Source organism: Perognathus longimembris, chromosome 2 (assembly GCF_023159225.1).
Source record: "Perognathus longimembris pacificus isolate PPM17 chromosome 2, ASM2315922v1, whole genome shotgun sequence".
NCBI lineage: Eukaryota > Metazoa > Chordata > Mammalia > Rodentia > Heteromyidae > Perognathus > Perognathus longimembris.
Window position 1 is genome coordinate 53,803,839 of NC_063162.1, and position 19,980 is coordinate 53,823,818.

Genomic DNA, 19,980 nt, shown 5'->3' on the forward strand with positions numbered 1-19,980 from the left:
TGCAAATGGAGTTACTGTCTGGAAAACTGCAATTTCATCTTGAGAGTTTTATTATGGTAATAAATGTCAGGATTCTCAAATAAAGGAATTTCCTATCTCCTTTTTTTTTCCCGAGCCCTACACATATAATGAAAAACAGTCAGCTACAAGACTCAGCAGAGGGAAAATTTACAATCAATGGCCAGAAAGAGAAGTTGTAAAAAGCACTGTGCAACTTTATGGAAGACAAGTTTTAGGGATTCTGGGGCAACTTGAGGTACACATGTGGGGAGGTTCCCTTTATAGCAGCTATTCTTGGAGATTATCTGAGGGTTCATGGAACAAAAGGGGAGAGAGAGCATTATTTGAAGGAAAACCAGAGCTGCAACATCTGGGGCTTAGGGTAGTTTTCTCCTTTGTTTCCTTCCCTTCTTCCCCACCCCACTTTCTTTTGTGACATTATTGGGACTTGAACTCAGAGCCTTTCTCTCTCAGTCAGCTTTCTTGCTAACAGATGATACTCTCACTTGAATCACACCTCCACTTCCAGCTTTTTGCTGGTTACTTGGAGATGAAGTCTTGTAGACTGTTCTGCCTGGGTTGGCTTTGAACTGTGATCCTCTTTCTTAGCCTCCTGAGTAACTAAGATTGTAAGTGTGAACTAGTTTCTTGAATATTCATCTTCAGAACTAATTTTAATTCCTGGTGAATCTCTATTCTCTGAGCTGTAATTTCTCCTGTGAAATGCAATGATTATGAAAATAATGTTAGACTTTGTAATCATAATGACAAATGTTGGTATAAGCCCTGTGAATGTGTGTGTTTGTGTGTGTGTATGCTTGTGTATGAATTCTTACAGTCATCCTTGAGGGAGACTACATTCTCCTCTTCATCTTGTACCTGGGGAAATTGAGGCACAGAGTGGTTCTGCAGGTTCCCAGGGCTGCTTCTGGGAAGGTACAGAGCAGGGATCAATCTGCACAGACTTCTGGGTCTTCCTAGATCCTAACCTAGTGCATCCCAAACTGGAATGTGTGAACAGAGCATGTACTGATATTAAAAGTGCAGAGACTCCTTCATCGGATCTGGGAGTAGACGTGAGCTCCTGCATTTCTAAGATGCTGAAGGTGGAGCTTCTGTGGCTGGACTGTGCACCACACTTTGAGAAGTCAGCTGTGTGTGTGTGTGTGTGTGTGTGTGTGTGTGTGTGTGTGTGTGTGTGTACACCTGCACTGGTACTGGGGCTTGAGCTCAGGGCCTGAGCATTGTCCCTTAGTTTCTTTGCTCAAAGCTAGTGCTCTGCCACTTGAGCCACAGCTCTAGTTTAGCTTTTTATTTTTTGGGGGGGGATGGGGGGAGATAAGGATCACATAGATTTTTCTGTCAGGGCTGGCTTTGAACTGTGATCCTCAGATCTCAGCCTCCTGAGCAGCTAGAATGACAGGCATGGGCTACTTATTTTCACTTTTTGATACCAGTGATAACACTGTCAGGAACATGGTGGATATTTCGTGCTATTTGTGGCCTGAAGCCAAAACCACTGAATTATCAGAAACACCAGTTTACAGATTCTGAGCAATCACTGCTAAGGATATTCACCTCCAGCTCCCTAGTCTCAATAAACTTCCTCACTTTCCCTTTTAATATTCCACGTTCTGTCTGGCATGTGTTCTCCCTTGAGCAGTAAGTTAATATACCTAACTTTGGCTACAGTTGTATTCCTGGTAGGCTTGTACTATCTATAGCCATCATGAAGCCAGCCATGGCAGACAGTCTATGTGTCCTGATTTGCATTTCCCAATGAGTGCTGGTGTTGAGGATTTTTTTTAGTATATAAATATATATATATATACACATACATACATATATCATATATACACACACATATATACATATACATATTTACACACATATATGTATATATACAAATATATATACACATATACATATATATCCTTTTGAGATACATCTATTCAGGTAATTTTCCCATTAAAAATCCCAGATTATTTACTGTTTTGTTAATACCTATTTTAGGTTTTAAACCCCTGCTGTTGGAATATTTGCCAATATTGTCTCCCATTCCTGCCTCTTCACTAAGTTGGTTGTTTCCTTTGCTCTGCAGAAACTCAGAATTCCACAGCATCCCATTTGCCTCTGTGTTTTTGTTGCCCAGGTTCATGGGGTCTTATCCAGAAAAATCACTGCTGTACTAATCTTGAAATGTTTGCCAGGTGGAATCACTAGGGAAATGCTAATCAAAATGCCATCTCTCCCCATTCAAAAGGGATATTGCCAAACCAAAAAAAAAAAAAGTTAAAAAAATGTTTACGAGCATGCTGAGCAACGGGAAATCTTATACACTGCTGGTAGGAAAGTAAATGAGTACAGCTATATGTCCATCTATTTCCTTTCTTTTTGTCCTTTTGCAGTGCTGAAGATCAAACCCAAGGCCTCCTGCATACTAACAAGCAATCTACTACTTAGCTGTACCCTCAGCCCTCAGTATAGCCATTAGAAAGATGTATGGAGACTCCACATGAAAGTAAAAATAGAACTACTGTGTGATGCAGTGACTCTGCTTCTGGGTGTATACCCAAAGGAAAGGGGAAAGAGATACCTGAACTCCCATGTGAATTGCAGAACTACTCACAATAGTCAAATTATGGAGTCAGCTGAGGTATCTACAATTGCATGAACAGGGATGATGTATAAACACACAATGGACTCCTACTCAGCAACTAAAAATTCCAGGCATTCTTTACAAAATAGATGGCAGTAGAAGCCACCATGTGAAGTGAAACAAGCCATACAAAGAAAGACACTGTCCCTTCTAACTTATATTTGAAGTGAATAAAAGCAGGTTTCATAGAAGAAGAGAGTAGAATAGTGATTACTGGGGTCTGGGAAGGGTAGGGGCAGAAGAGTAGACTGAGGTTGGATAAAGGACCTGAGAGTATAGTAAAGAGAAATATGATCTAGTGTTCTATAGTCTATGAACATAGACTACATGTATGAACATAGTCTATAGAAACTTATCTATTTAATAAAGAACTAGCAGTGAGGAATTCAAATGCTCAAAATACAAAGGAAAGACAGAAATGTGGATTATCCTCATCTGATCATTTCACATACACTTTTATGTAAATATCACAGGATAGCCTATAAGCACATGTAACGGTTATGTCTATTAAAAGTACAATTTTGAAAAGACATGATGCCGTCTTTCCACTGACTTGGTTGAGCAGCATGGTGCACACCACATTGTGATTGTATCTTGTGTCCATCGAGAGCTTCATCTCAGGGAGTGGCTTCATGGATGAGCTGGGCCTCAGCTCACGCCCCCAGGAAATGGAGTAGAGGATGACAGAAGGCAGAAACAGAAGCAGACTCAAAAGTGGATGTTCCAGCCCCTCTTCTGAAGGTCACTTCCTTTCCATGGAGGCACCATGTGTCAGGGTCCAGGAACAACAGGAAAGACCCTGAAATGCCTACAGGGAAGAGGTAAGGAGACTGAGAGAACCTCCCCCGCTGTGGTAGGAGGGTAAGGGAGCTTGTTACGACCAACACTTGACCTCTGCTCCTCAGGAATACGTTCCCCTTCTTTCTCACCCTCATCTTGAATGAGGCATGAGAATACAGAAGGAGAAACCTTGGAAGGTCATGAATATATATTTGAATTAAAATGTTAGAAAGAACAGAAGAAGAAATGATTGGTAGAAGTGAAGCAGAAATATAAAATCATCTCAGCAACAACTTAATTTTTATTACTTAGTATATACCCAGGGAGAAATATTATGTGTTTACAGCATTTACCTGACACATATAGAAGAACAATAAAGCCCAGGCTGGGAGGTGCCTGCACAGAACACCATTAAAGAGAAGCATCAGTATTCACCATAGAGATTTATGTTCTCCATTAAGCAATTCAATTATTAGCTTAAGGGAGGGACCATCTCTCTCAACAATTTTTAAAGCCACCGAAACTGTAATTTCTAACCAATTGCACTCAAAAGTACAATGATGACTCAAAGAGAAGAAAAAGTTAGAGACTCATTTTAGACACACAAGCTTTTTTCTCATCTCTCCTTCTTTTCTTGTTCTTCTGCCTCATTGGATATACAAGTTTCTGCAGACACCTGAGTATAGCTGAGACAGAGCGGATCTGCTTTAGTCATTGTCTTGATAGGAAAGAACAGAGAGTCTCATAAAAGGGTTGTTTGAGGAGAACTCATTTAGCATCCTAGTCTCTTCCCACTTGTACTGGGACAAGAAGATGGGGAGCCGAGAGCACACACAGAGCGGCCATGTTGGGAGGGTAGGGCTGTGTCCAGAGCTTCAGCCAGCTCAAGAAACTCCACAGAAAGGCAGCCAGGGTAATAAACACAAACTCAGTCTCCCCACCTCTCCCCTTCTAATGTCTACTGATCTCCCCATGGACTGGAACAAACACAGGCTTGGAACTCTGAAGGACATGGAACACTCTGGCCAGACTCCCAGGGTGGCAGAAGGCAAGAATACATCTGAATTCAGATCTGCTGTGGTATAGCCGAGGGGGGGGGGTCTTAAAAACCAACCACCAACAGTATTCTTACTGTACAGATGCTGATTGCCATTGCTTGGGCCTCTGCAGGAGCATATTTTAAGGAAATGAAGACTACAGGATACAGGATAAAGTGGGTGCTCTATCTTTGGGGGAGGGCAAGGACATCGATTCTGCATAACTCAGGAAACAGGATAAGAAATACAACCTTGTTGGATTCTGGTGGCTCATACTTGTAGTTCTGCTGCTCAGGAGGCAGAGATCTGAGGATCACAGTTCAAAGCCAGCCCAAGCAGGAAAGTCCCTGAGACTCTTCTCTCCAACGAACCACCAGAAAGCCAAAAGTATAGCTATGGCTCAAGTGGTAAAGCTTCAGCCATAAGTGAAAAAGCTAAGGGACAGTGTCCAGGACCTGAGTTCCAATTTCCAATTAGTTACAAACTCAGGTATTTCAGACTAAAAGTAGGCAATTTACAATCCTCTCTTCTTTGTAGAGTGGACTTCCACCCCTGGGGAACTCAGGATGGATCCTGGTGTCTGATGGGTTTGGCCAGGAATTGTCTGCCTATCAGGAGATGCTCTATTCTTCTACTCAGCAGCCACTCATCTTTGGGGTCTGCATTGCTTCTCTGATGGCCCCTGGCTGGCAGTGCTTTCACCTGACCTCAGCTATAGGTTTCACAGCGTTCTTGCTTACCCTACATAGCCACACCGGAAATGGTTTGTCTGCTTACTAGGTTCTCTCTGTCCAGATGATAATGCTTCAGTGACAGCATTGTGGGTCCATTCTACTTCCCAATTCTGCCTTTCTGAGGTTGCTGATGTGGAGGGCTGGGACATGGCCTGTTGTCAGATGCCAGGCAGGCAGGGGCGCTACGAATCCCTTCAGGCTCACACTCTAGGACTTCAAAACGCATGTCTCCTTTGGAGACTGCTCAGCTGAGCTATGCTATGTCCTTCGCTCTGATGCCTTTTCCATTGCCAACGTGGCATGTCTATATCTTGTTCAAGGGTTGCAATGATTTGAATAGGGTTCAGTTAATTCATGGCCATTTAAGTAGTTCATTTAGGCTTGGAATTCAGCCTCTGGCCTTAAGGCCAAACACAGTTGGTCATTCTCAAGCTGCTTGATGAGACTTGGAGATCCATTTGAAAAGAATTTTGAAAATGATAAAGGCAGTTTGGAAGAAACTTTCAAAGAGGCAAGGATTTAACAGATAGATTTTCTGGTTCCCTTATGAAAACAACCCTAATGGTACTGCATGTCTAGATTTCTGAAGGAGGAAAGATCTCAGGGGTAATAAATATTGCATCTGAGCCCAGGTTCAGTGGTTCACACCTGCAATCTTGCTACTTTGGAGGTAGAGATTGAGGACTGCACTTTGAGGCCAGCCAGGGTAGAAAAGTCCGTGAGACTGCATCTCAATCAGTGGTGGGCATGGGGGCGTGCACTGCTATCCCAGCTGCAGGGGAAGCAGAAGGCTGGGGGTAGTGGCATCTGTCTGCCACCTACAGAGACACAGAGAAGCATAAGCAGGAGAATTACAGCCCAGCCATCAAGTGAGTCCCTTGAAAATAACCAAAAGGGACCAGAGAGATGGCTTAAGTAGTAAAGTGCTTGCTCGGCAGGTGTGAGACTCAATTCCCAGCACTTCTCACCTCATCCCCCTTATAAAGCAGTGTGCCTTCCGGGCACCAGACTCACTCACGCCTTCCTGTAATCCTAGCTACTCAGGAGCCTGATGTGTGAGGATTGGGGCTTGAAGCCATCCAGGGCAAGAAAGTCCCTGAAACTCTTATCTCCAATTAACAACCAAAAAAATTGGAAGTGGAGCTGTGGCTCAGGTGGTAGAACATTAGTCTCAAGAAAAAAAGTTCAGGCACAGAGTCCAGGTTCTGAGTTCAAGCCCCAGGACTGGTACACACACAGGAATAATAATAATGTGCCTGTATCTATATATTTCAGGGTCTTCTCTCTACACCAGGAGAAGGAATTGCCCTGTAACTTTGAGCTCTCTCTGAGGATGGGCATTCCAAAGGCAGAGAATTCAAAATCACCCTCCCTCCCTTCAGAGGCTGCTTGGACGAAGCCTTCCAGCTCTCCTAGGAAAGCTCATCTGTCAAGCTTGTAAGCTTGTCTCTCCTGCCTTGCACTTGCTAGCGGGCAAAGAGAAGCAAGTGACTGCAGCCAATCACCCGTGTCCTACTTTATAGGACTTTAAGAAGCCACTGGGCATCAGCTGCAGCCTCTATCCTCCCAGCCCTGAGGGATGGGAAGCTATCATCCTGTTGGGTCTGAGAACTGAAAAGTGCTTTGTTTTCTCTGGAGATAGTGTTCCCTGAGCAGAATGGAGACTACAGCAGATCTCTTCTGAGGATGGCATGCTTAGGGCTCCTAAGACAGTAAAGGAAATGGAAATGTGGATTGGAAGTTCTTCTCTTATACTTGACATCTTCCTACTTAGGTCTGCAGGCTCTCTGTTGCTTCTTCTCCTCTCTTCCTCTTTCTTCTTTCTTCCTTCTTCTCCTTCTCCTCTGAACTCAGGGCATAGGTGCTGTCCCTGAGCTCATGTTCCTGAAGGCTAGCACTCTACCACTTTGAATCACAGCTCCACTTCAAGGTTTCTGGTGGTTAATTAAAGATGAGAGTCTCACAGACTTTCCTGCCAGGGCTGGCTTTGAACTATGTTTCTCAGACTTCAGCCTCCTGAGTAGCTAGCATTATAGGTATGAGCCATAAGCACCTGGCCTATTGCTTCGTTTTTATACCCCAGACATTGACATGTCCTGTCCAGCCAAGGTTGGTTCCCTCCTGTGTTATCTGTTTCCTGAATGCCTGCTAAGCTCAGACTCAGAGCTGCATGCTGCAGGCACAAGGACAGATCAGAGACAGGCTGTACTGCTGGTTTTACAGGGGGCACTGGAGTGGACAGGAACAGTGACCTGCCCCACTCTCAAGAGCTCCATTACCACCCAAGTTTTGTATCTTGCTTTCTATAGCTCTCACCTGCTCCTCTGGCTGCTGTAGACTGGCTGGCATGCCTCTGCAAGGCAGTATCTTGGAATTGAGGTTTCTATCTCATTCTCTAACCCTGGCTGCCATTCCTGAGGTCTCTTAAGTGTGCAGTATGGAAACTTAGCTCCTTGCTTTAATTTAGGGTGCATGGTGAGGTGTTTACCCTCCTGTGTGTGCCCAGAGGGGTGAGGAGTCATCCTGAAGCTATGCTCTGTTCTTTCTTGTCTGGGATCCATCTCTGGACAGGCTTCTCTCACTTCTAGTTCTCTTTTCTCTTTTTTTCCCCCTTAACCATTATGGATCTTCTCTGGGAGTCAGGGAGACCTTTCCTCACAAATCACGTGTGTATGATTTTTCCCCTCAAGGTCAGCTTTGGGGAAGCAGGCTAACACAGAAATTTATTCTTGACACATTCAAAGGAGATGGTTAAGTGGAAAGGGTGCTGGGGGCACAGTCCCTCAAGAGCTGTGTGTGTGAGAGAGACACATAGAGGTTGTACATTAGGGAAGGTTTGGTGCTGCGATCGGGATAATGCTCATGTAATGGTGAAGGTGGCAGCGCAGGGCCAGGGCAGGCTGCAGGGCTGGCTGTGGTTGTGTGCAGATCGATGGCCCTGACTGTGGTTTGGACTGTGTTTCCTTTCGTTTTTTTGTTCATCCTCCAGATAATGATGCTTTAAAAAAATTATTCTTATTTTTGGCTTTACTAGGTTTTGAGCTGGGGTCTTGCGCTTTCTGGGCAGGTGCTGTACCACTTAAGTGGCTTGCCCGACCCCTCTTGCTGTTTGTTCAGGTAGGATCTCGCTGTGTTTCTGGGGCTGGCCTCCTGACTCGAGCTTCCTGAAGATCTGGGATGACAGTGCATGCTGCCACGATGCCCGGCTCCTGGTGATCCTTTGAGCTGTTGGGTGAACTGTCTGTTGTCATGTGGAGCCGTGCCTGGGGAGGGGTCGGAAGTCTGGGATGAGTGAGGTAGAAGGAAAGGGAGGGACATGCATCTATGCCCACAGGTGAGTGGAGGTGCTCCTGGGCCTGGGTAGTTATGAGAGTTTAGCATTATTAGACATGAAAGCAGGAAGGATTGAGAGAGAGGAACAGAAAGAGAAAGAGAGAGAGAAGAGAGAGAGAGTGAGAGAGAGAAGGAGGAAGGGAGGGAGGGAGAGAGGAGACTGAGCTGGGAGCCAGTGTTGGGGGAGATAGGACATAGATGTTTTAGTCACTCTGTTTCAAAATATGACTGAGTTGGGGAGATGGCTCTTTAACCTTTTACTAATCTGATCTCTTCCACCTTCCCTCTTTCTTTTTCTTTCTCTCCTATCTATCTATCTATCTATCTATCTATCTATCTATCTATCTATCTATCTATCTATCTATCTATGTATCTATGTATCTATCTATGTATCTATCTATGTATCTATCTATGTATCCATGTATCTATCTATGTATCTATCTATGTATCTATCTATGTATCTATCTATGTATGTATCTATGTATCTATGTATCTATGTATCTATGTATCTATCTATGTATGTATGTATGTATGTATGTATGTATGTATGTATGTATGTATGTATCTATCTATCTATCTATCTATCTATCTATCTATCTATCTATCTATCTATATCTGCCTGTCTGCCTGTCTGTCTATCTACCTACCTATTTATCTATCGTAGCAGTTCAAGGCTTGGTGCTTATCTAGCAAGCACTCTGCCCCCTGAACCCTGCCCAACATATGTAGTTTTTAGTGTTTTTCTCAGTTACCCTTAGGCTTTTGCTTCCCAGCCTCTGACTGTGATCCTCACATCTCTACTTCTCAAGTTGCTGGGATTATAGCACGAACCACTATACCTGACTCGTTCTTTTTTTGTCCTCTTTTTGTTTTTGGATAGGTCTCACTAACATTTCATCCAGCTTGGTCTTGAATTGTGATCCTCCTGTCTCTACTCTCAGGTAGCTGGGATTACAAGCTATTATGCCTGTCCTAAATTCTTTTAATGCAAAATAATGATTTTTTAAAAATCTTTCTTTATAAATGGACCATTTCTATAGCGCCTGCTATTTCTAACTATCTAGATCTGTAGGTCCAGAGGTGTAGTGAAGAAATCACCCAGTTCCCTTAAGTTCTGAGCCCTCTCACACAAGCAGAACCTAGGCAAAGAAGAGGATTGCTTTGAAAGCACCGTGCATTCTATGCTCACACTGGATGCACTGCTATCCTCAGGTCAGTTTACAGATGAGAAAACGAAGGCTTCTCAGTTGTAGAGCCCTGATGTTAATGCGTGAGCTCAGATATAGATATGTAGCCCTGTTTGCTGCCCACATTTTGCCTGCAGCTCAGCTTCTGGTGTCTGCCCAGAGCAGATGTGAAATGCAGCTCCCCACTGCATGGCAGCCAGGCATCAATCTTGGTTCTCCAGCGCCATTCCAGCTGGGGTGGGATAGAAGGTGACATCCATCAGAGACAGCCAAGACCACCGTTCAATGAGCTGACTATGAGCCTGGGGTTCAGGCACCAGCGTGGTCTAGCCTTGGTGACGAGGTGCTCATGAATGAACTGATGACTCTGTGAGTGATTTACGTGTCTGTGTACATCCAAGCCCTCTGCCGGTTAATGGCTTGTTGGGTGGTAAAGGTCATCATATCACCAAATGTCCAGTGTGAGCCAGCCATCACACCAAGTACCCCTTTCACCTGTTACTGTTCACACCACATGAGAGCATCACAAGACAGGTGTGACATGGCCATTTTAAATCTGTAGCATGTCAGGTTAAAGATAACCCTGTTCTTTGCACGAGATCACACAGACAGTAGAACAATTGAGACCCAGACAGTGTGGCCTGACTCTAAAGTCGGTGTGCTTTCATCCATCCCCTTGCCATTCCAAATGTGGAACTTGAATCGGCAGTACCACTTGAGAGCTTATCCTTGGCTCCACCCTAGACCTAGCCAATTAGTGCCTTTCATTTTTTTTAACAAGATCTCAAAGTGTGATGTTAAGACATGATGAGTTTTAAGGCATTTGTGGCCCATTTTCTCCTCTTCACCCTTTCAAAATCTCAGAGGATTGAATCCTGATTGTTGTCGAGAATGGACAGAACAGTCAATGGAGCTGGATGGAGGCTGGTGGCTCACACCTGTAATCTTAGTTATCCAGGAGGCTGAGATCTGAGCACTGAGTTTCAAAGCCAGCCCAGGCAGAAAAGTCCTTGAGACTCTGGAAGGCTGGAAGTGGGGGTGTAACTCAAGTGTTAGAACAGCAGCCTTAACTGAAATAGGCCAGCAAGAATGTGAATCCCTGAGTTTAAGTCCCAGTGTGACACACACACACACACACACACACACACACACACACACACACACACACACACACACACACAGAGCCTATGGAATATTTCCTCCCCTGTAGTATGGAGAATTCTTCTATTTTAGTCCCATTTCTTGTTATTCCTCTTAAACCCATGGAATCCCAAGCACAATTTGTGGAGAGGTGGCTAGGCCTGCAATATTTTATTTGGCCAGCAGGAGGCATCAGCACCATTTTCCTCTGCAAGGAAGATGGGAAGCTGAGAGTTTGTCTACATGGAAGATGCAATGTGTGGATTAAAAGCAATGCGGTAGGGACAAGGCCTGCTTTCTGCTTGCTAGGCCTGGGCACCTGGCTTTGTCATTGTGCACATGCTTTAGTTAGGTGAAGGAAGTTATCCTCAACAAAACTCAGAGAGCTACAGGATTGTGCCTAGAGACAGGGGGAGACGTGAATAAAGAGGCAGGGAACTTCTAATTCTGACTTTGTTACTAACACCCAGTGTGACGTTAGGCCTGGATTCCTTTTTTTCCTTTTTTCTTTTGGCTTTAGATTCCTCATCTGTCTGTCAGACAAGAATCAAGCACAGGATCACCTCAAAGTTCTTTTCAAGCTGTAATGTTCTATGAAGTCATAATTAAAATGCCCTGGGAGATTTAAAAGATTCTTTCTGTGAAGTCACACTGTGCAAAGCCAATTATCACTACTTAACTAATCTATTTTGTAACTTTATTTTTTCTAAGTTTAAAAAAACTACACAAGCGAATATCTAAAATAGGACAAGACATCACAAAACACAAATTAAATAAATTGCCAATACCCCAAATATCCCTCAGGTCCAGAAAGATGGAATACATATTTATCAAATAATTACCTAACACATCTCTCAAAGGATTTCTTTTTTTTGTGTGTGTGTTGGCCCTGAGATTTAACCCAGGTCCACTTATGTGGTAGGCAACCATTCACCACAGAGCTCCAACTCCTTGAACCATCAGAAAATACATATGAGCACTAATATTAAAATAAATAACTAGAATGAGTGTGTGTGTGTGTGTGTGTGTGTGTGTGTGTGTGTGTGTGTGGTGTATCTACGTGGTGGTACTGGGGCTTGAGCACAGGGCCTGGGCGCTGTCCTTTGGCTTTTTTGCTCAAGGCTGGCTCTCTACCACTTGAGCCTCAACTCCAAGTCTAGCTTGGTGATGGTTAGCTGTAGATAAGAGTCCCAGGGACTTTCCAGACTAGGCTAGCTTTGAACTGCTTTTCTCATGCTTATTAGGCAGGCACTCGGCTACCCAGTGAGACTACAATAGCCGTTATTCTTTGCGTTTTTGTGTGCCTGTAACTTGGTCCTTGAGCTTTTCTGCTCAAGGCCAGCACTATACCACTTAAGCCATAGCTTACTTCCCAGCACTTTTCAGTCAGTCCTTTAGTTGAGATAAGAGTCTCTCAGACTTCCTTGCCTGGGCTGTTTTTTGTTTCTTTGTTTTTAATTACACATTCCTTTATTATCAAAACAATCTAATAGTCAATGTTTTATTTATTTATTTATCTATTTATTTGTTTATTAACTGAACACAAATTTTTTGACAAGGTGTTGTGCAGAAAGGGTACAGTTACATAGTAGGGCAGTGTGTACATTTCTTGTGATATCTTACGTCCTGTTTTTCTATCTCTTCTCTAGGTCAGGTAGACATATATACAATATACAATGTATCAAGAACATATACAGTAGCCAGGTGGCCACGCCCAAAAAAGTTCACCTAGGGCTTTAAATGTAATGTCGATATTAGACCATATGTCGACGGTAGTCTTATATGAACGTACATACCTAGCTTTTGAGCAATCTGTATTCCCCTGAGAGGTCAATTTTTGACCTTTATATGTTGAGTAATTGTTTGGCTTAAGTTACATACTGTTGGGTCGCTGCCCCAGTCCTGTGGGGAATACTATTTGACAAGCAGTTTTTGGTTTCACAGACTTGGTCTCTACTGTCTCTCCATCTCCCTTTGTTAACAGTCATACATCAGGGAGATCATGCCCCTTTATTCTCTGTGTTCTAGGCTTGTCTCGCTCAACATTATTTGTTCGAGTTCTGACCATTTCCCTGTGAATAACAATATTTCACCATTACTAATCGCTAGTAGTATTCCATTGTGTATAAGTACCATATTTTTTGGATCCATTCGTCTGTGGAGGGGCATCTGGATTGTTTCCATATTTTGGCTATTGTGAATTGTGCCATGATAAACATGGAAGTACAAATGTTTTTTTGATATCTTGGGGTTTGCTGTTTAGGATAGATGCCTAGGAGTGGTATGGCTGGGTCATAGGGTAGGTCTATATTGAGCTTTTTGAGAAACCTCCATACTGTTTTCCAAAGTGGTTGTACTAATTTGCACTCCCACCAACAATGGAGAAGGGTTCCTCTTTTCCTGCACCCCCTCCAGCATTTGTTGTTGCCTGAGTTCAGAGTATAGGCCATTCTAACTGGGGTGAGGTGGTATCTCAGGGTTGTTTTTATTTGCATTTCCTTTACTAGCAGGGATGTTGAGCATTTCCTCATGTGTTTCTTTGCCATTTTTATATCTTCTCTTGTGAAGTCTCTCTTTAGCTCCTTTGTCCATTTCCTAGTAGGTTTATTGGGCTTGGAGGGGCTTAGTTTTTTGAGTTCTCTGTAGATGACTGATATCAGGCCTTTGTCTGTTGCTGTGCTGGTAAATATCCTTTCCCATATCGTTGGCTGTCTTTCTATTTTGGTGGCTATGTCCTTAGCTGTGAAGAAACTTTTTAATTTTTAGTAGTCCAATTTGTCGAGTCTCTTCCCTATTTGTTGTGCCCCTGGGACTATATTCAGGAAGTTCCTTCCTGTGCCTATAAGTTCTAGCGTCTTTCCTACTCTGTCCTTCAGTAGTTTCAAGGATTCAGGTCTGATATTGAGGTCCTTGATCCATTTTGAGTTGATCTTGGTGCATGGTGATAGGCTTGGGTCTACTTTGATTTTTCTGCATATGGCAGCTCAGTTCTCCCAGCACCAGTAGTTGAAGAGGCTATGTTTATTCCATTGTATGTCCTTAGCTCCTTTGTCGAATATCAGTTGGCTGTAAGAGTGCGATTTTATTTCTGGGTCTTCAATTCTAATCTATTTGTCTTCCTATCTGTTTTTATACCAATACCATGCTGTTTTTGTTATGATGGCCTTGTAGTAGAGCTTGAAGTCTGGTATTGTGATACCTCCTGCACTACTTTTTTTTGCCTAGATTTGCTTTGGCTATTCTAGGTTTTTTGCTGTTCCATATGAATTTATGGATTGGTTTCTCTATTTCAGTGAAGAATGTGGCTGGGATTTTGATAGGTATTGCATTGAATTTGTATAACAATTTGGGCAATATGGCCATTTTCACTATATTGATTCTGCCTACCCATGAGCATGGGAGGTCTTTCCATCTCCTTGTGTCTTCTTTGATTTCCCTTATTAGATGTTTGTAGTTTTCATTGAATAGGTCCGTCACGTCCTTGGTTAAGTTGATCCCTAGGTACTTTATTCTTTTTTTGGCTACTGTAAATGGAATTGTTTCCATAATTTCCTTTTCTGTTTGTATATTGCTGGTGTACAGGAAAGCTGCTGACTTTTGTGAATTGATTTTGTATCCTGCTACTTTGCCAAATTGGTTTATTAGGTATAAGAGTTTGGGTACTGAGTTTTTTGGGTCCTTCAGATGTAAGATCATGTCATCTGCAAATAGGGATAACTTGATTTCTTCCTTGCCAATGTGGATCCCTTTGATGTCTTCCTCTTGCCTTACTGCTATGGCTAGGGATTCCAGCACTATGTTGAAAAGAAGTGGGGAGAGTGGGCATCCTTGTCTTGTTCCTGAGTTTAGGGGGAATGATTTAAGTTTCTCTCCATTTAATATGATATTAGCAGTTGGTCTGTTGTATATGGCTTTTATTGTTTTGAGGAATGTTCCATCTATTCCTGTTATCTCCAAAGCTTTTAATAGGTATGGATGTTGTATTTTGTCAAAGGCTTTTTGGGCATCGACTGAGATGACAATGTAATTCTTAATTTTAGATCTGTTTATGTGGTGAATTACGTTGATTGATTTACGGATGTTGAACCATCCTTGTGACTGTGGGATGAAGCCTACTTGGTCATGATGTATGATTTTCTTGATCAGTTTCTGGATCCTGTTAGCTAATATTTTATCTAGGAGCTTTGCGTCTGTGTTCATTAGTGATATTGGTCTGTAGTTCTCTTTTTTTGTTGGGTCTTTGCCTGGTTTGGGAATGAGTATGATATTGGCTTCGTAGAATGAGTTTGGGATTTCTCCTTCTGTTTCTATTTTGTGGAAGAGTTTGAGGAATGTTGGTATTAGCTCATCACTAAAGGTTTTGTAGAATTCGTTGGTGAATCCATCTGGGCCTGGGCTTTTCTTTGTTGGGAGGTTCTTGATTACCTCCTGTATCTCGCTGTAAGCTATTGGTTTATTTAGTTGATTTATTTCTTCTTGGTTCAGTTTGGGCAGTTTGTACTTCTCTAAGAATTGATCCATTTCTGTAAAATTATTGTTTTTTGCTGAGTAGAGGTTTTGGAAATAGCTGCTTATGATTGTTTGAATATCGTGTGTACTTGTTGTAATTTTTCCGGTGGAGTCCTTGATTTTACGTATATGAGTCTCTTCTCTTCTTTTTTTTGTAAGTCTTGCAAGAGGGTCTGTCAATTTTGTTTATTTTCACAAAGAACCAGCTTTTAGTCTTATTTATTTGTTGAATGGTCTTTCTATTTTCAATCAGATTTATCTCTTCTTTAATCTTTGTGATCTCTCCTCTGCTAGTCGTTTTAGATTCTGTCATTTCTTGTTTCTCTAGTTGTTTTAGTTTCATCGTGAGGTTATTCACCTGCTCTGCTTCCATTCTTTTAATGTGAGTGCTGAAGGCAATGATCTTGCCCCTCAGTACTGCCTTAGCTGTGTCCCATAGGTTTCTTTGTGATGTGGTTTCATTGTCATTGTGGCTTATGAATTCGTTGATTTCATCTTTAATTTGGTCTGTGGCCCAAGTGTTGGATAGCAGTGTGGGGTTTAGCCTCCAAGAGTGTATATAGCCTCTGTGGTATCCTTTGTTGTTGAGGGTTACCTTTAATCCACTGTGATCAGATATAATACATGGGATGACGTCAATACTTTTGTATTTGCTGAGGTTCTTTGTGTGGGCTATGACGTGGTCTATTTTGTAATATGATCCATGGGTTGCTGAAAAGAAGGTGTATTGGGTCTCTGTAGGGTGGAAGATTCTATATAGGTCTGTCAGATCCATTTGGGAAATGGTGTTACTTAGGTCCTCAGCTCCCTTGCTAATCCTCTGGGTGTTGGATCTGTCTCTTGGACAGAGTGGGGTATTAAGGTCACCCACTATGATTGTGTTTGTGTCTATCTTGTTCTGTAATTCTGTGAGAATTTGCTTGACATATGTAGGGCCTCTTGTTCGGTGAGTATACATTTATCACTGTGATGTCTTGATTCTGGGTTTTTCCTTGTATTAATATATAGTGTCCTTCTTTGTCTTTTTGAGTTGATTTTAATGCAAAGTCCAGCTTGTCTGAGATCAGGATGGCTACACCTGCCGTTTTGCTAAGTGCATTTGCTTGGTAGATCTTGCTCCATCCTTTCATTCGGAGCCTGTTTTTGTCCCTTGTTTTAAGGTGGGTCTCTTGTAGACAGCAGATGTCAACTTTTTGTTTGTGAATCCATTCTGCCAGTCTGTTCCTCTTTATTGGAGAGTTTAAACCATTTATATTTAAAGAGATCAAGGATAAGGGTGTTTTTTCTCCTTCCATTTACTTGTTGGGCTGTTTTTTCCTCTTTTTTTTTTCCTTGTCTTTAGTGAGCTGTTCTTTCTGTTAGACTTTGGCTATTGTAGTTTCTTTCTGATTCTGTCTGTGTGTCTTGTACGATCGCTGTTGGGTGGGGCTCCCCTCTTAGAATTCGCTGTAGGGCTGGTTTTTTATTCACATACTCCTTTAGCTCCTCTTTGGTGTGGAAAGATCTGGTTTTCCCTTCGAATGTGAACTCCAATTTCGCTGGATATTTGATCCGAGGTTGCATATTGTTAGCCTTAAGTACTTGGATGGTGTTCTTCCACTCACTTCGTGCTTGGTAAGTTTGTGTGGATAAGTCAGCTGTTATTCGAATCCTCTTCCCATTGTAGAAAATTTCTTTCTTTGCTTTGGCTGATTTCAGAATTTGCTCTTTAATCTTGAGGTCTGAAGTCTTCAATATTATGTGCCTTGGGGTGGCTTTTCTGGGGTCTGGCCTGCCAGGTGTCCTATAGGCTTCGGTTACCTGGATGGGGTCCCCTGTGAGATTGGGGAAGTTTTCTCCAATAACTTTATTGAGAACATGTTTAAGCCCTCTGCTCTGGTATTTGGCTCCTTCTTCTATTCCAATTATGCTCAGATTATATCTCTTGTCTTTGTCCATTAGTTCCTGGATTAGTCTTCCCTGAAGCTTCACCGTTTCTTGGAGTGTGGTCATTTTCTGGTTGTTGTCGGCTGCTTCATTGTCCAGGCGAGAGATTCTGGATTCCATATGGTCCACTCTTTGTGTTATGGTTTCAATTGCAGAGTTTATGGATATCAGAGAGCTATTTATGGTTGTCAGATCAGCTCTGATCGTGGAAATTTCTTCCTTCAAAGAGTTGTATTTTAAATCTATTTTTTCATGCATTTCAATTCTCAGGATGTTAAGATTTTCATTAAAGAGGCTTGCATTATATCCATTTTTGCTTCCATTTCTTTAAAGAAGGTTTGCATTGTATCCATTTTTGCTTCCATTTCTTTCTTTCTTGGCTTCTTGGGTGTCCTTCAAGATTTCCACTCTAAACTCCTGAAATTGTTTTCTGATTTCATTTCTGACGCTTTCCATCATCCCTGTTAACATGGTCTCATTTGCTTTTTTAATCTCCATCTCCTCTTCAGTCGTGCTGCTTTTTGGAGCTGGCGAGTTGGCTTGCTCTTTGATGAACTGTGTTATGTTTCTTTGTGATTTGCGCATCTGGAAATCTGTGGCTGGCTTCTCAGGTTTGGTTTGTAGCTCTGCCCTCCCTCCTGTGTAGGCGCGTCTACTGGAGCAGGTGCTGGCGCTGTGGCCCCACCCACCAGTGCGGGGTATGCCTACCAGAGCGGGTGCTGTCACCGGGGGCCCCGCCCTCCTGTGCGCTGTGCGCCTGCTGCAACAGGTGCTGGCGCTGTGGCCCTGTCCACTTTAGCGGGGTACGCATCCCAGAGCAAGCCCCGGGTTGTTGGGCTGTGTTTGCGCCCTCCCGTGAGTCCGTTGGGGGGGGCGGTATGTGTGGGGCCCAGTGGGATCGACTGTCCGGGTGTGGGTTAGCACCTTCAGACCTCGCCTCCGCTGCGAGAGGGGGACGTGATCAGGCCCAGGTGTCCCTGCTGTGCTGGTATTGCCCACCAGCGCCTGTGATTTTAGTTGTAAGAGTCTGCGAGGTCCAGGTGCCTCGGGTGGGGCTTGCACTGCCGGCCGTCCCCCAGCCCCTGTTGGGAAGGGGGTGGGGCTGGTGCAGCCAGTTCAGGAACCTGTGTGGCCTTGGGGCTGCTCCGCCCTTCCCCTGCTAAACTGATTTCCCAGCGCCTGATGGGAGCTTCCAGCCTGATTTGGGGGTTCTTTGTTCCCTCGGGGTGGGGAGGGGGAGGGAGGGAGATCTAGCTTCTTTGTAGGGCTTGGGTCTCTGATAGCTGGTCTCCCATTGGGTGAGGGGGTAATGGGGGACTCACTGATCCTGGATTGTGTGTGTGTCCCGCGTAGCCTTTGGTCCTTCAGGGGGTGGCGAAGTGTCGTGGTGGCTTCCCCGGTTCCCTCCTTCTGCCGCGCTGGGTTCCCCAGCCGCTGTCTGTCCCAACCTGGTGTGGACCCGAACTTCTTGTTGCTGTCATTGTGTGTCTTGGTCCGCACCCTCCCTAGTGACCGTGGGGTCTCCCACTGTCTGAATTCTGCGCTCCCGGCAGCCTGTCTGCCGATCGCCGGGTTTCCCTTTCCCAGCCTGGCCCTGTTTGGGCCAGGGTCGGCTGGTGGGGGGAGGGTGCCCCAGAGATTCTCCGGCTCCGTGTAGGTTTTCGGCTCTTCTTTTTTGCTCCTTTTTGTTTTCCTGCATTTCTCCACTGCTTCTGGCTGCTGGTTTTGCTGGGTTCTTGATGGGGTGTTGGGTGTTGGAGTTCCCAGCTCGCTATTCAGTTGGGGCGAGTCGGGGTGCCTCCCTACTGTGTCGGCACCATTTTTCCTCTCTCAAAGGATTTCTTAACTACAATTTTCTTCTTGGCTTCATATGCTTTGATTATCTCTCTGTGGCATTGTGTCATTTATTTTCCTGCAAACACTTATAGCAGGTAAGTACCTTTTGTTCTGACAGAGCCATTCAAAATTTGGGTTTCATTATTAACATTGGGGATGCATAAACTATGCAACTGCAGACACGGGCTCACTGTTACATTATTTCATGATTATGCTTTTCAAACATCTACTCGGAAAAGCCGTATATCACCCAATCCACATCAACAAAGAAGATAGTCACAGTGCATGTGTAATTTATATGCTGTATATGTGGTCTTGTGAGAACTTTCATTCTGCCTGATGGTTCCTCCCATTGTATGTGTTTTGTGGCTGGAAGACCTTTCCACATGTATTTTGAATGCCCCATTTCCTCCGTTCCTCACTAACTTATGTGGGCAGACACCTAGGGTGATAGAACTGGTGGTTTACTCCTTCAGCACTGGATGTCAAGTGAGACGCGGTGGGCAGCCTTCCTGGAAGCTGCTCCTGCACTTGCATTCTGGGTCTAAAATCAGGGCAGAAGTTCTGTCATTGCTGTGAAGGACTCCCACCATCAGGGGGCAGTGCAGATAGGTGGCTCAGGTGGAACAGGTTTTAATATTCCCTGGGTTCTGTTTCAGGGGATGCAGAGGGAACAACTGGAAAAATTCTTCCATGTGTTAGTTTTCCTTCACCTCTCCTGAGGTGGTTCATAGCTCAGTGTCATTTCCTTCATACCTTTGTTGATGGATCCTTTATTCCTTTCCACTACCTTTCCACCTATTCTTGCAGTCTGAGCATCCCCAAAATAGGCTTGGAGT